Genomic DNA, 17,254 nt, shown 5'->3' on the forward strand with positions numbered 1-17,254 from the left:
ATGTAGGCTGCTGACCTTCCATACCTTTCCAGTGACTTCTAGGCTCTTGGCAACTGATAATTCATTCACACATTGTAATGGAATTGCATACTCCCCTTGTGCTTCACAACTTTCATTATTTCTGTGTTCCATTAATTATAAAACAACAAAGGGTCAGAAACAATATAAGCTTATTTTCCCCCAGTTAAAAACCGAGGAATTTTTAACAGGGAGATTAAAGCTGGTAAGACTTAGAGTTCGTAGCTACCTATTTTATAATTATCTTACAGATATTATAGATGCCAGCAGTATTTTACCCCTACCCTACCATCGTGAAATACTTACAATGATGTCTATTGTTGCAATCAAAATAAACATTTTCAGCCTCCATTTTCTTGATTCTAGTCTCTTTCAGAATATCCATCAGTACAGGAAATGAAGAGAGACTACAGCCACACATGGCAAGCGTTCTTAATAGCCAGTGACTTCGTCACCTGTCTTCACTACGATTCCAAACAACGGCTTGTCAGATATGACAATTCTACTACTACAAAGGCTTGTAACTACTCTTTTTCCTAGCACTATTATTGGAATGTGCCCCCTAGAACTTACGTGTTGGAAACATAATCCCTAATGCAACAGTTTCGGGGGTCGCAGTTTGGACCCAAAAAGAGGTGATTAGTGCCCTGTTTAATTTCATGGTCAGGGGAATAAACTAGTTAGTTTCAGAGTAGATATATTATAAAAGCAGTTTATTCTAAAAGCACATTCTGTCTCTTGCTCTCGCACTCTTATTCTTCTACCATCAGCCATAGGATGACACAGCAAGAAGATCCTTACTAGATACCAGTACACTGATGTTGAACTTCCTGCCCTTCTAAACTATACAAAATAAATTTATGTCCTTTATAAGTTATTCAGTGTCAGATATTCTGTTATAGTAGTACAAAATGAACTAACACATCCAGTGTTATACTCTTCAAGACATCATTCACTGATCTCCTATTATGCTAACATTTTATAGAGGGGATGGCATTGCAGTGGCCTGGGTTAAGCCACTACCTGTGATGCCTGAATACCATATCAGAGTGCCAGTTCAAGTCCTGGTTGCTCCATTTCCAATCCAGCTCCCTGTTAATGTTCCTGGTAAAGCAGCAGAAAATTGCCCAAGGACTTGGGTGCCTGCCACCTGTGTGGGAGGCCTGGATGGATTTTTGGCTCCTAACTTCAGCCCCAGCCATTGCACTCAGTTGCAGACTGAATCAGCAGATGGAAAATCTTTTTCTCTCTATCTCTGCTTCTATCTCTTTCACTCTGCCTTTCAAGTAAATAAATCTTTTTTAAAAAGTTTAGTTGACTAGATGTTAAGGCTTCTAATTCCACTTAGAAAAGAACTATCTTATTTATTTATATTCCTGTTGTAGTCAGCCCAGAAGGCTACAGTGAGGTTTCCATCAATAATTCATAAAACAACATTTCACTAGGAGCTGATTCAAAATCTAGTGAATTGACAATGGGTGAGAGAGCAGGTAGGAGCAGCACTCCCTTAATAAAGGGAGTGAATAGTTGAAAATCCAGGACTAGGAACTAAGGCAATGAGTGTGCTATGTTATTGTATATAGTTTTATATACTAATTATATTAGCACAGCCAACTAGAATTATTATGGTGATTTTTAGAGACCACAAGAATAAGAATGTCAGTATTTCCAAGATTGCGTAGGGAAAAGGACCCTATCAACACAAAAACCACCATCTCTTAAACTGGGTTGCACTTGCCAACACCTGACTCATAGTCAAATGCCATGAAAGTAATTAGGTAAATTTCTCAGGCTCAGTTGGCGTAGCATCAATCAACCTTGTAATAAACTTGGATTTCCATATGTATGTCATGTAAGGAGAGAATGGACAGCCTGGATAAAGTACTGCCTTAATTTTAATCATAAATTTGATAAAAGCAATAGTCTAACAGTTATGCTTGCAAATTTGTCACTATCAAGAGGTTTTTAGAACTTAGTCAATCAAGGGTTTGGCCCTACAGTTTATAAAAGACAAACCCTAAATTGTGATGCTTCTGCTTCCTTGTCCAATTTTCTCTCACCTGACCCTAATTTGAAATCCCATATCTTGTACACAGTTTTGTTAATTCAAAGAGTTTTCTAAAGTGTAGTGACGGAATCCTATTTTTTTTTACTATTTGTGAATATTTATTAAAGAAAAATTTCACTGCAATACTTTTTAGTAATCTTGGTCCCTTTAAATTGTTTCCAAATGAATGAATAATTATATTATTCTTGATAATAAATTAAAATTGGATGTTTGTTCCAAAGCTGAAACTTGCTGATACTCTGCTTTTTACTGAGTAGTATCTGGGGGTGTGGAGAAATCATTATCTTCAGATTCTTAGAAATGACAATAAGAAAACGGCAAATTCTAACAAAGAGATTACTATGAACAATTACTTGGCAAAAATTCAATAACAGAAGAAATGAACAAATTCTTGGACATATACACATTAGAAAGGTTGAATCATGAGAAAATAGGATAATTAAACAGACTAATAATAAGCAGCAAGATTGATCCACAATAAAAAAACAAATCTCCCATCAAAGAAAAGCCCAGGAACAGATGACTTCACTGCTGAATTTTACCAATTATTTAAAGAATTAATACCAATCCCTCTTAAATGTTTTCGAAAATAAATAGAATTCTCCCACATTCATTCTATGAGACTAGTATTTCCCTGGTATCCAAAGCAGAGAATGGCACAGAAAAAAAGGGACGGAATCTAAAGGTCAAATTCTATGACGGAAATACATGCAAATATCTTCAACAAAATACTAGCAAGTCAAATCCAGCAGGACATTAAAAAGATTATTCACTGTGATGAAGTGGGTTTCATCCCAGGGATGCAAAGATGGTTCAACGTATACAAATCAATAAGTGTGACATGCTGCCGCCGTGGCTCACTAGGCTAATCCTCCACCTGCGGCGCTGGCACCCTGGGTTCTAGGCCTGGTTGGGGCGCCAGTTCTAGTCGCTCCTCTTCCAGTCCAGCTCTCTGCTATGGCCTGGGAGTACAGTGGAGGATGGCCCAAGTACTTGGGCCCTGCACCTGCATGGGAGACCAGGAGGAAGCACCTGGCTCCTGGCTTCGGATTGGCGCAGTGCACCGGCCGTGGCGGCCGTTTTGGGGTGGGGGGGTGAACCAAAGGAAAAGGAAGACCTTTCTCTCTTTCTCTAACTCTGCCTGTCAAAAAAAAAAAAAAAAATGTGACACACCACATCGACATAAAAAAGGGAAAAAGTCATATGATCATCTGTCCCTCTAATCATGGGTTCTGTGTCCAGGTTCCCCAAAATACACATTAAAGTTATTTGGAAGAAAAAATAGTGCTACCCTACTAAACATTCTAAACATGTACAGATATTTGCTTCTTGCCTGTATTCCCAAAGCAATACAGTGTAACAACTATCTATATAGCACTTGTCAGGGATGATTTAAGGTAAACCTGAGAATGTGCACATGTTATATGCAAATAGGCATTTTATATAAGGGACTTTGACATTCAAAAGTTTTGGTCTCTGCAGAGGGCCCTGGAGTCAAGGCACAGCTCTACTCAGTGTTGACAACCCTATGAACTACTAGGGTAACTAGTGCAGTTTGAGTGTCCCTAAACTGAAAATCCAAAATCCCAAATATTCCAAGATCTGATACATTTTGAAGGCTATCATGACACCACAAATGGAAAATTCCACACTTGACCTCATATGACATGTTGCAGTCAAAATACAGGTGCAGTAAACATATAAAATTACCTTCAGCCTCTGTGTATAAAGTTCATATTCAGCGAGTTTTGTGTTCACATTTACAGGATATCTCATTACATATATGCAAACATTCTGAAATCTGAAAACTTGGGTCCCAAACATCTCAGATAAAGAATACAAAATAAGTAAAATACTAAAAAAGCATCACATTTCAAAAAAAAAAAATTGGATGGTCCAGTCTACAGTACATACTGTTGCATTTCAAGCATTCTCTGAAAGGTAGCTAAAATAACATTATCCAATCCCCTTTCATTTGCTTTTTAAAAGCCAGGACCCTAGTAAAGGCTCTATTTCTTTCTTTATTTTTTTTTAAGATTTATCTATTTATTTGGAAGGCAGAATTACAGAAAGGCAGAGAGAGAGTGAGCGAGATAGGTCTTCCATTGCTGGTTTATTCCACAGATGGCCGCAGCAGTGGGAGCTGTGCTGATTGGAACCCAGGAGCTTCCTCTGGGTCTCCCACGTGGGTGAAGGAGCCCAAACACTTAGGCCATCTTCTACTGCTTTCCCAGACCATAGCAGAGAGTTGGATTGGAAGTGAGTAGCTGGGACTTGAACTGGCGCCCACATGGGATGCCAGCACTGCAGGTGGTGGCTTTACTGGCTACACCACAGCACTGGCCCCAAGGCTCTATTTCTAAGAAAATCGCAATAAGGAATCTGAGGCTACCCAGACCATTCTAAACATTTAGTTCAATTTTGTAACTTTGTCCATTTAATAAGTACAGCCATTCCAGAACCCAGCAAGACAGCAAGATCTCTTGTGTTTTAGGGCCAATTAGGAATAAAAAGCAGAGACCTAGAAAGCAGGATTCTGGCATTTTCTTCTCCTTCTCTACCTCAGTTTTAGACATCTTCCTTCTAGGTCCCCATATTGTTATGGGACAAAATCAGGACTTGTATATAATAGAGTTTGCTCAGAATTTCCAACAGATCTATTTGTGATTTGTATGTTATCTTTGCCGCATGGGCTCCTGGCTACACTGTGGAAAAAATCAAGGCCCCTAAGCTCAGGGCATGCAAGTTCTCCTGGAGTTAAACATTTGAGAAATATAAATACAATGTATACTACATTCAATTGCTCAGTACTTTCATACCAACTGAACAAAGAATTTAGTTAATACATGAAAATATTGCTGGAAACTTTATTTTTCTCATTAAAGACTTTTTAAAAACAACAATCTTGTTATAATGATCTATTTGATAAGTAACATGAAGCCTTAAGTATGCCTTAGTAGAGTTGAATAACTGCCATACCTTCTTTAAACTCTTGTGCTTTAATCTTGAGTTTATTGACTTGAGATTTTATCTTTGCTTTCTCTTTTACTTAATTCAGCTCATGTTGCTGCTTTTTATACTTAGAAAGATATTGATTGATTTGTGCTTCCTATAAAAATAAAAACCAGAAAAATTTCTCCTCTGAATTAGAAAGTTGAAAAATGTGAAAACAATCTAAGATTCTGAGTATTGAACGGCATATCATATTTTGGTATGATGAACAGAAATTCAGGGTTTGTAGCAGACATAAAATCCACTTTTTAACAGTTGGTCCCTGGAAATTCAGAAAATAGCCAGACCTATCCATCAACCACATGTAGTATAGCCTTTCCAGACATGGTGTGTGATAGAGAAACCATAGACTTAACCTCAGGTTTTTGTTTTCTAATCAGTTCAGCATCCTCAATATCAATTCCATCTTTGGGTTGAGAGATCTTGACTTTAAAATTGTATCAATTGGGGCAGGCATTGTGGCATATTGGGTTAAGGTGCTACCAGTATCCCCTGTGGTGCCAGTTCTAGCCCCAGATACTCCACTTCCAATCCAGCTCCCTGTTAATGTACCTGGAAAAGCAGCAAAAGATGGCTCAAGTACCTGAGCCCCTGCCACCCATATGGAAGACCAAGAAGAAACTCCTGGGTTTGCCTGGGTCAGGTCCAGTATTGCAGCCATTTGGGAAGTGAACCAGCAATTAAAGGTCTCTGTCTCTCTGTCACTCTGCCTTTCAAATAAAATAATTATAAAAAGTAAAATTGTATGTCAACAGGTATTTTTTAGATACAGTAGTGTTTTACCCTAAAATGCCCAGAAAATTCAGAACAATGCCAGAGATAATATTATTAGGCATAAACTAATATATATGACACTTACCAATGACATTCCATGGACCTGTGAGTACCAACCCAGGAAGCGCAAGTACATGACAGTGACAGTGGTTTTGTCTACAGCCATATCCATGCTCATCAGGAGAAAGGACTGGGAACTATATTTATATTTACCTAAAGCAAGCCCCAGGGTAATCCTGCCATCTCTCTAAGATACCCTGCTCTTATTTGGCTTATTTCCTACAATTCACACATTTGAGTATGAGAGGGAGAGGGAGAGGGAGAGGGAGAGGGAGAGGGAGAGGGAGAGGGAGGTGGAGGGAGAGAGGGGGAGAGGGGGGAGGAGGAAGGGAAGGGGAAGGGAGAGAGGGAGGGAGGAGGTGGGAGTGGGAGGGAGTGGGAGGGGAGGGCTGAAGAGAGGAAACTGTGGCTACCTGGAGACAAAAGCAGAAACTATTATATGTTGGATGTTAAACTAATTTATAAAAACCTGGAGAGTGAGCAGACTCTAGGACTTGCTGCTTCCCTAGCTCAGGATCGCAAATCTCCATTAACCAAAAAGAACACCTGGGACATCCATGCGGCTAAAACTGGCCCACGCACTTACACCTCTGCCTCCATTTGCTGCTTGCAACTTTGCAGTTTCAGCTGAAGTTTATCCATAAGAATCTGCATCCTGTTCAGGTTTTTCTTGTCTTCCTCTGCCTGAAATGTAGAGGTATGTGTGAGAAGGCAATTTGAAACATCTAGCAGTCTACATCAGGCATAGCTTCATGTGAGGAAATAAGGGTTGGGTAACTTTATTAAACATCATCTGAATGGCTGACTTGAAAAAAAATGGGTTCAAATCTACTTGCTCCAAGTTCTGAGAAATTAATAACCGCAGAACTGAGCAACGACAGAGTCATATATCTTGATCCGCTGTAGCATTCCTTCACCTTTGTTGAAAGAGATATTATATTCAAATTGTTCTTCAGTCCTTCCATCTTAACCAAGCTCTATTTACCTGCTTGGATTAAATGCGTTATTAAAAATTCCCAACCCAAAACTGAAATCCAATTGCCCCCAAATCAAAACAACTTATCTCCTGAACTTTCTCATTGATGATGAAATTGTAGAAAAGTTTTCTAGGATTCTGCTGTGGACATCAGTGGAGATTGAGGAAAATTCCACAAGCAGTGGGGACCTTGGTCTGCCCATTTTTATTCCTTCAACTGAAACCCAGGCTTGGGCTGCACAAAGGAAACCTAGTGAGCTGGCATGTCTCAGCTGTGCTCTGGTAGCCACTGGCATTCTGAGGAGGAGGACTCTGAAGCTGTCCCTTCTATCCCCATACTGCTGTAGCAAAGATTTCCACTTGGGAGCTGTTCAGCTCCCCAAATGAAGGACACATCACAGCCTGTGCAGGGCTGAGGGACTGACTGAAACAAGACCCACCACTGCAGCTCACATCATTCGCTGGATGCAGCTCACCTATTCCACAACCTCTGGTGGCTTTCCTGATCTCCCCCTCTTACCTCCACTGCTCCCCACACACCTTTTCTCATCTCCTGTTTCCCCACTGCTCCCTATCTACTCCCTTTCTCTGTAGGTTGAGCCAAGCTGTTTCCATTATCTGGAGTCCCACCCCCTCACACCTTAAAATGCACTCTGACAGTAGATAATAAATTCCTAATGTTTAGCTTTCTGAGACAGGACTGAGTATATTGGGAACAATCTGGCTGCATTGAGACCAGTCTGTTTTCAATAAAATCCCTTCTTTGTTCTCATCTGCCTGTCCTTCTCTCTCAGGGTTATGAAAATTTAAGAATTACAACCTTATGTGTTTACAGTAAATCTAGATTCGAGACAGATTAATTGCTAATTAGCAATTTACTTAGGAGAGAGAGGAGGTACTGGAGGCCACAGAGAAGATAACTGAACAAAGTTAGAGTTTGTTGATGTTAATGATGGCCTTCCTGCTTGGGAAAGCAAAGTCTAGTGTTAAGCCCAGATTCCTGTCTCAGCCCTGAGGCATGAAGTAACTGTGGTGGCCATGATTGTGCACTGCTCGTATTTCCCTTCTAAAAAAGAACTTGCTGGTCATCTGGGAGAGTGGCAATTACCTTACAGCTCCCAATTGCAATGCCTTTGGGATCAGCCACAGCCTTAGCACTGAGGAGGTGCACTTTCTAAACAGCCCCAAGGTGACAACTGGGCACAGGGGACTGATTAGTGTTTGGCCCTGTCTGCCCAACATGGGACTTCTGTCTGGAAGCCTTTGTGCTGCAGACTTGCTCAGATTTTTACAGTAGTCTCAGGCTTTCTCCCAAGATCTTGATTGCTCTCCCCTGTATCCTTCACGGCTGTTAGCTCCAATAAATGTCCTGTACTTCTAACTCCATTCTGATTCCTGGAGATCCAAATCAATATAGTGACTGAACCAAATTTGGTGCCCTCATCTCTGGAAATGAGGATAGTATATCCTTGACTAGATCTCTAGCAATTCAGTAACAACCTACACACAGATTCCTGGACAAAGGAGGCAGTGGAAAGCAAAACAGAGCAGCTGAGTGGAGAGTGGCGGGCAGAGAAACTGTCCTTACCTTCTTGAACAATTACAATGTCTTAACCTTATGTCTTGCTTTATAGCAGTTTTCTAGGCATGAGGCAGAGTTAACAGGATGAGTTTCTAAATGTTAAAGGGACCTAAAGAAGATAATATCCAGTGGTGACCAGAAATAGAAGCATCATGAGATGAGTCACACTGATTCCCTTTCCAGAATAGCTGAATCTTCCAAAGGATATTTCCTAGGGAGGAAAAAAAAGCCATATTTGTGTCAATCTCAAAATGGCATTTTCAATTGACACCTTGCCTCATGGTCTTGATGGTTATTTTGAAGTTAGAGGAGGACAGACTGAAGTGACTTGGCATCAACCTTGAATATTTCAAATTCAGGTACTGATATAAAGAAACGGGGAGGGCCCTGGCTATGGCTTGAACATCTCCACCAACTCATGTTGAAATTCAATCCTCACTGTGAAGTATTAGAAGTAGGACCAGGGAGGAACTTAGAGGCTCTGTCTTCATGAAGGACTAGTCCCTTCAGGGATTAACAGGTTAATAAGTTATCTCAAGAGTAGGTTTATTTACAAAGCCAATTTGGCTCTGTTTCCTGTATGTGGTCCTTTGCCACATGATGCCTGTGCTGCTTCAAGACTCTGCAGATCCCCACCAGCACGAAGGTTCTCACCAAATGCGGCCCCTTTACTGGTAACCTTTAGAAATTACCCAGTCTTTGGTATTCGGTTGTAAGAAAAGAACATCAACTAAGACATCCCTGTAATATCTCTTTAAACTTAAAGGGTCTAGCCTAATGTATAAATTGGGTCTCAATAGGTACTATCTGAATTGCAGGTAGAAAAACATTTATTGCATAATTGACTCAATCTGTTCTAAGTATTGTGCAGACACTTGCAAGGAATTATGAAACTTACCTTCATATCAGTACATGAGAAACAATGTTATTTCAATGAAGAAACAAAGACGAGGCACAATGGAACAAGGATGCATTCTTTAGGACAATGGAAACCTAAACAATATAAATTTAGTGTTTTGCTCTGTAATGAAGTTGTTTATTGAAGAAAACAATAAATATAATCAATGGGGAAATAAAGAGAAACCAAGACATTATTAACGAGCAGTATTTCACTCCATCAACATGAGTGGCTTCCTCACCTTCCTCCAAAGAAGAGTGGAATAGTGGAATAGCAAACTTTCATGTCCTCAGACATAAAAGGAGTTTAGTAATGCAGCCACACACCCCACAGGCTCCCTTCTCAGTGGCTTTGATACCATATATAGTCTAAAGAGGTGTTAGACTAACTCATCTTAGGGAAGAACCACTTATTCAATAATAAAAGAGCTATTCAAGTAGCTTATTTCATCTTAATTAGCCCAACATGATGCTTCTGAAGTGTTCTACTTTTTTTCTTTATTATTAACACTGAGCTTCCTGCTGCAAGGGAAGGAGGCATTGACATCTCCCACAACAGCCTTAGGAATCAAAATCAGGATTGCCATATCTTGTGTTTGCACTGTCAACGGAGAAAGTAAAAGAAGTTCGGTTTGCCTTTCCACGGAATAAGCTCTGTTGGGCACCACGGGAGTCTCTGTTCAACAACCAAAACACATGCACTAACTTGGGGCCAGGGAGCTGTGAAATCCTGGAGTGGAGAACAAGACAGTGCCCTGGTTATAGGGACTCGATGTCAACTGCATTAGAAAGAGGAGAAGAAAGAGTAGAAAGTGAAAATGCACATGAAGGGTTACACTGCTTCAGAAATGCATTAACAACTGCTAAGCTATCTGCCCAGTACTTTTCAATATGTGCTTGAGACTGATGGTAGTCCATGGGTTAGATTCAGAAGGCCTTAGAGGCGCCTCTCCTTAGTGTTTGCTGTTTTGGTCTGGCACCAGCACAACAGGGCCCTCAGTGGCCTTGGGTGTGTGTGTAGTAGGAAAAGAAACGTCCTTTGTTCTAATTAGTATACCATGCTACCTGCCGAATGGGGCGGCCACTGCCAGTCAGTTCATTTGCACATTGTTCTCACCCACTCTCTCACAGGAAGGCATCTTTCTGAAAGTGCTGCAAAAAACATTGTGTGTGAAAAAAAATAAGGATGATATTAATAGCTTTTCACTTCTAATTGCAACTTACTGCTCACATTCTGTTTCCTGAGAGCTCTGAAAAGGGACCAGCGTAAGCCACTGATGGCACAGGAGGTCTGGGAGGGTGATTCAGTGTCTGCTGCTGCGGGAGATCAAAGATGTAGGGAGAACAGCAGGGGTCCTAGAGGGGCATTTCAGGTCCTGGAAGGAGCACATTTCCTGATTGGAGAGCCCAGTGAGGCACAAGGGGAATAGTTTGCTACAGTAGCGGATAGGTCAGCTCTTTGATGCTTCCCTCCAGTCTGAGGGCTCCCCTCTGGGCCTCCACATTGCAATGGATTTTTGCCCTTCAGTTCATCCACCTGCAACCAAGCCATGACCTCAGACCACACATGCTGGCAGCATGGCTGACATGGTATTTGCCAGTTGGTGTGATCATTTTACATACGCCAAAAAGAGATGCATTCACTCTCTCTGGTAGTTATTAACTAAAGCAACCTCTTTGGCAAAGTGAGTGGATTGAACTAGGCATGTTCTTAAAGGTCTTCTTAAACTTCTGAAGGATGAGAAAGGCTAATTCACACAGAGGTAATAAGCTTCCTTTTTTTAGAAAGCTTTTATTTAATAAATATAAATTTTGAAATTGTAACTTTTGGATTATAGTAGTTTCCCCCCCATAACGACCCTCCCACCCACAAACCATTCCATATCCCACTCCCTCTCCCATCCCATTCTTCATGAAGATTCATTTTTAATATCTTTATATACAGAAGATCAACTTAGTATATTCTAAGTAATGTTTTCAACAGATTGTACCCACACAGACACACAAAGTATAAAGTACTGGTTGAAGACTAGTTTTACCATTAATTCACATAGTACAACACATTAAGGACAGAGATCCTACGTGGGGAGTAAGTGCATAGTGACTCCCATTGTTGATTTAACAATTGGCACTCTTATTTATGATGTCAGTACACCCAAGGCTCTTGTCATGAGCTGCCAAGGCTATGGAAGCCTCTTGAGTTCACAAACTCTGAGCTTATTTAGACAAGGTCATAGTCAAAGTGGAGGTTCTCTCCTCCCTTCAGAGAAAGGTGCCTCCTCCTTTAATGGCCCATTCTCTGCACTGGGATCTCACTCACAGCGATCTTTCATTTAGGTCATTTTTTGCCACAGTGTCTTGGCTTTCCATGCCTGAGAAACTCTCATGGGCTTTTTAGCCAGATCCGAATGGCTGATTCTGAGGCTACAGTGATAAGCTTCCCTTCTCGATGACGAACCAACATGTATATGTATGAACATCTGCAAGTGTAGAGAGGAAACTCCATATGTACCTAAAGGAGTCAGCCAGTATGCTACCTACCTGTTCTCCAGCTTCTTTGTCATGTTCAGCTCTGGCTCTCTCAAGCAATCAGATCCTGAGTCTCTGTCACACAAGCGTCACACATAAGTCGAGAGCTGTGCTCTACTGGCAAGCTATAATACAGACCAAACATCTGCCTGTGGCCTTACAGTTGGTGCTGAACATGGTTAACATTCATTCAACAAAGGTGCCTACTACACACCACATCCATGCCACTAGGGAGACAGCAGTGAACAAACCAGACACATCTCTCTTCCTTGAACTGGCCCACATTCTAATAGGGTAGGAGAAGGGGAGGGCAGCAAAGTACAGACTGTGTGTTATGTTGTTAGACATCATGGAGGAAAATAAGGCAGGAGAGGTGCTAGGGGGCTGAGGGGAAGGAGCTGGCTGCTCCCTCTGCCAGGATGTCCATGCCATTTTCCTGGTTTCTCTGACTCAATGCTACCTTTCCCAAGAGGCCTCCCTGTCCACCCTTTTCAACTGGGAAACCCAATGCCCTGAGGTCTGAGTGTCTGTATGTCTGGCCCACCCCTTACTACCCATGCCTTCCTCCTGGTTATTCCTCAGAGATGCCACAGGGAAGGGAGAGTCAGCTGGTGTGCAGGTTCCTTGTGGATGAATCCAGGAAAAAAAAAAGTCTCCTGGACAGGAAAATCCCCAGGGAATATTCTAGAGTTCTTTCCCATTCCTCTGGGAACTTAACACACAGCTCTGTCTGTGGGATGTGAGCTAACAGGCCCCCCTCAATTTTTATAGTGGCTTGTTAAGGTTGTTGGATTTTTTTTGTTGTTGTTGTTAATGAAATACCTCAGGGGGAAGACTGCCTTACAAGCAAATCCTCAACATCATGTAATTAACCTGTATATAATTCTTTTAGGCTCTTTTAACTGGTAATGATGTTATTATGTTTATGTATGTAAGAAAATTAGCTGTAATTCCTTAGTATTATTTGATATTCAGGAGCTCATTGCAACTGAGTTATTATTATTAGTTCTAGTCTCAACAGTGGACAAGCAATGGTTGGAAATTAAATCCTGCAACTTAAAATTTGAGTTGGAAATGCCAGCATCATTCATGTAATTTCTAGGGGAAAATGTACATTGTAAGTTCTTGGGTTTTATATCTACATATTTTCCCTCTTATACTAAAAACCTTAGTTCTTACATGTTCTGCTGGATAAATACTTATTACTAGTAGCAATGAGATATTGTTATTTTGAAATTACACATGCAGTTTGTTTTTTCTTTCCTTTTCTCTCCTTGTAACACATTCCATGAGGATGTTTAAAAAAAATATCGATGGTGGGGGCCGGTGCTGTGGCATAGCGAGTAAAGCTGCCACCTGCAGTGCCAGCATCCCATATGGGCGCCAGTTCAAGTCCTGGCTGCTCCACTTCAGATCCAGCTCTCTGCCATGGCCTGGGAAAGTAGAAGATGGCCCAGATGCTTAGGCTCCTGTACCTGCATGGGAGACCTGGAAGAAGCTCCTGGCTCCTGGCTTCAGATCAGTGCAGCTCCGGCCATGCAGCCATTTGGTCAAGGAACCAGCAGAATGAAAGACCTCCCTCTCTCTCTCTGCCTCTGCCTCTCTGGAACTCTGCCTTTCAAATAAATAATCTTTTTTTTAAAAAATCCAATGGTAATATTTTTTCTTTGTGTATACTTTATGTCCCCAATTTGATTTATAGTTATTTTCATTTGCTTCTACTGGTCTTAAAACTTTAGAGATTGATGTGTTTTTTTTTTTACTTAAACTTATTTTTTAGTTAAAAAACATGAAAATGAAAATGATTTGTATGATTTTACAATCAAAGCAACTAATGGAGTACATTCAGAACCTCTTTTGCACCTCTGTATTCTCCTATAGATATCCCTTTTGTTGGCTGATTACTTATCATGTCACATTTTCTTTCTTAAAATGCAAGCAAATATGCACATCTTCATATTTCCTCCCTTCTGCACAAAAGGGTAGGTACTCTCCATGTTGCCCTTGCCTTTGATCATTGTTACAGTGCTAGGCAGGATATCTGGGACATATTCTAGCTTATTTGCATTCCTTTTTAATCAGCACAATTGTGTAGATGCACCATAAAGGGACACTTTGAACCAACAAATCCTAGTTGAATATTAACCCTGTCTTTGCATCACTTACCTTATTCACTGCACATAGTCACTGAAATTGGATCAATGATTTTTAAGAAATCCCATTTTCAAGGTAGGCCTTCCTACTTATATTTAAGCTCTTCGAAGTCAGGTACTATACCATGGTGGAATGAGAAGGCCGTGCCAAGATGACCGCTGGCAAGCAAGTGTCAGAAACTCAGGAATGGCTTTGAAACCCACCTGGCAATGGAGCCTGCCTGGCAACAGGCTGTGATTGGTTAGGGCATAAACGGCCCCTTAACTGGATTGGCTGCTTCAGCTATATAAGCTGCTGTACCAACTGAAATAAACGAGTCTGCAGGCTGCTCGCCTCTGGCCTCTTTCAACCGACTCCTGGGGTCTGTGTGGTGACTCCGTGCCTCTTGACCCCACCACTCTCCTCCTCTCAGAATGAATCCACCTCAACATCTGGCACACCAATGTGCTGAGAAACAGACAGCGTGTTGGGCTCCACGAGGTCCCCCCTTGATTTCGGCAAGTAGGCCCCTCAGTGTTTTGTGTGCTGTTCGGTTCTGTGAGGGTGAGCGCAGAACCTCTTCCTATGCCCCTTTCCTTGTCCTTGTCCTCCCTCAAAGTGACCCCAGGTTAGCACACACTGCCCAGAAGCATGACACCACTTCTCGGCTCCTCCTTTTACTTTCAGTTCACCCAGCCAATTCACATAAGGGACCGATCATCCCAGAATTCGGAACCAAATCATCTTCCCTCACTTGAGAGAGGTGACGCTCCAGAGACACCATGTGGGCATACAGCCTTGACCTAACAAATCAAGGAAGTCCCCAAGAAGCACAGGGCATACTTACGATCTGATACACCACTGTCTGTTCGTCTAACGTAGGGAACCCTCTGCATAATGCCATCAGCCACTGAGATACTAGGAATTTGTTTTGTTATGGCAGCAGTGCTGTACATGTCTTTCCTTTGGCTAGAGTTGGTGTGGAGCGCTGCTCTTAAGGACTCAAACATGGGGAAGATACTCCCCTCTCAGAAACCCACACAGATTACCAAACATAGTGAATCTGTGAGTGATAAGATCCTGTCACTCCAGGCCACTGCCTCACAGGTAACAGTTGATGACTTGGGGAGAGAGAACTCCAACAGTGAAAATGACATGATGGCAGACAACGCAGCAATGCCTAGTCAGTCACCCCCCAAATACCCATGGGATGAAGTTAGATGGCCTCAAGGAAATAGCCCATACAAAGTCATCCCATCTGCACCCAGTGAGGACCCCCACATTTGTGGCAGTCCCTGGGCACCCCAGGCTCTTGGGACAGCTGCTAGACCCCATCCCACCTGCATGTTTGCCATTAATGTAGGAGTGGACGTAGAATTAGGGCCCTGGATTCCAACGCCTATAAATGACCTTACTATGCTAAAAAAGGCTTCTCAAGAGTCAGGCCCCAACTCTACCTACTTTGAACATGTGCTCACACAATGGGCAATGAACCTTCAAAATCATTTTGATTGGGTTACACAGCTCAAAATATATTTGTCGAGGCCAGAGTTCTTACAGTGGAAAGCCTTCTATGAGGAAGGAATAATGCTGCCTATGGAAGTGCAGTAACCTTTGATATGCTTTCAAGCCACAGCACCTACATATATCCTCATGAATAGGCCCGCATTGGAATAGTTGCCTATTTTGATCAGGTCAGAGATTTGGCACTTAGAGCCTTAAAAAATATAAATCCTGGCCGGCGCCGTGGCTCACTAGGCTAATCCTCTGCCTTGTGGCACTGGCACACCGGGTTCTAGTCCCAGTCGGGGCGCTGGATTCTGTCCCGGTTGCCCCTCTTCCAGGCCAGCTCTCTGCTGTGGCCAGGGAGTGCAGTAGAGGATGGCCCAAGTCCTTGGGCCCTGCACCCCATGGGAGACCAGGATAAGTACCTGGCTCCTGCCATTGGATCAGCGCAGTGTGCCAGCCACAGCGTGCCGGCCGCGGCGGCCATTGGAGGGTAAACCAACAGCATCCTCCTAATTATAGTCAGTTCTTTACAAACCTAGTTCAAGGCCTAGGTGAATGGTTCCCCGATTTCCTTGCCAGAGTCTTGGAGGGAGTAGAGAAAAGATTACTGCCTGGCCCCGATCAAGACAATCTGGTCAAACAATTAGCTTGGGAAAGTGCTACTAAAGAGGCAAAAGCAGCAATCGCCCCAGTCGTAATGAAGACATTTCTAAATGGATAGTAGCTACAAAGGAGGTAAACCCTGCTGATACACCCATACAAGCCCTAACTGCAGCCATTAACAAACTGAACACAAGGAAGTCTAATGATCCTCCAGTTTGTTGGGGATGCCAGGAAATAGGACACCTATGGCAAAAGACGGAAAGGACAAGCCCAAAATGCTGTGTCCCAGATGTAAAAAATGCTTTCATTGGGCAAAAGATTGCAAGACCAAACCTTCAAACTCCCAGCTGGGTGGCCCTTAGCCCAGCAAGTAAGAGGGAGTCACACCACCATTAAACTGGTCGATACTCATCTTCAGTCAGAGGCCAAAATTGACACTATACTTAAAAGACACTGCCTTTGTGGGTTCAATTGATACGGGGACAGATATCACTGTCTTAAAAGCTAGGGATGCAAGGAAAATGCAACATTGGAAGACAGTGCCCGGGCCTGACTACCAAGGCATTGGAGGATTAAAATCGGCTGATCAGGCCTTCATGCCTGTAACGTGGTGAAATGATAATGGAGATATGGGAACCATCTTTCTGCTAATTACTGAGGATTGCATGACCTTATGGGGGAGAGATGTGCTCTCACAAATCAAGTGGTCCTTACTGCAGATCTCCATGAGCAGCTTTTATGGAGAACCTACATGATTCACCCCCAATTCGAGGGGCCACTTCTCACCTCATACAAAAGAAAAACAGGAAACATCTGGGTAGAGCAGTGGCCAATAGACTGCTATTCAGTTTACTAAGGGGAATAACCCTTCCTCAAAAATCACATCGACATCAGCAGCTGAATCCACTATAGAAAAGAGCAACACCAAGTTGTCAAATTTAAAAAATTTTAGATATGACACTCAGGTGCCTCTATTTGCCATAACCCTATCTACCCTTAAGGCCCCCTTAGGAGTTATTTGGCTACAACACAAACCACATTTTTGGGTGCACATAGCCTGGAGCAACTGTCGTAAAATAGTTAACAAAGTAGA

General features: G+C 42.2%; 1 non-coding gene across 1 annotated transcript in view; it reads left to right on the top strand.

The window, feature by feature from the left end:
• Positions 1-2,313, top strand: part of LOC103350624 (HHLA2 member of B7 family) — a 194,868-nt gene extending 192,555 nt beyond the window's left edge. The window contains exon 3 of the transcript XR_011387860.2: positions 385-2,313. This is a non-coding gene — a transcript (HHLA2 member of B7 family). The remainder of the gene's footprint in view (positions 1-384) is intronic.
• Positions 2,314-17,254: the final 14,941 nt, after the last annotated feature.

This window comes from Oryctolagus cuniculus, chromosome 4 (assembly GCF_051225735.1).
Source record: "Oryctolagus cuniculus isolate XC-2025 breed Fujian yellow rabbit chromosome 4, ASM5122573v1, whole genome shotgun sequence".
Classification (NCBI taxonomy): domain Eukaryota; kingdom Metazoa; phylum Chordata; class Mammalia; order Lagomorpha; family Leporidae; genus Oryctolagus; species Oryctolagus cuniculus.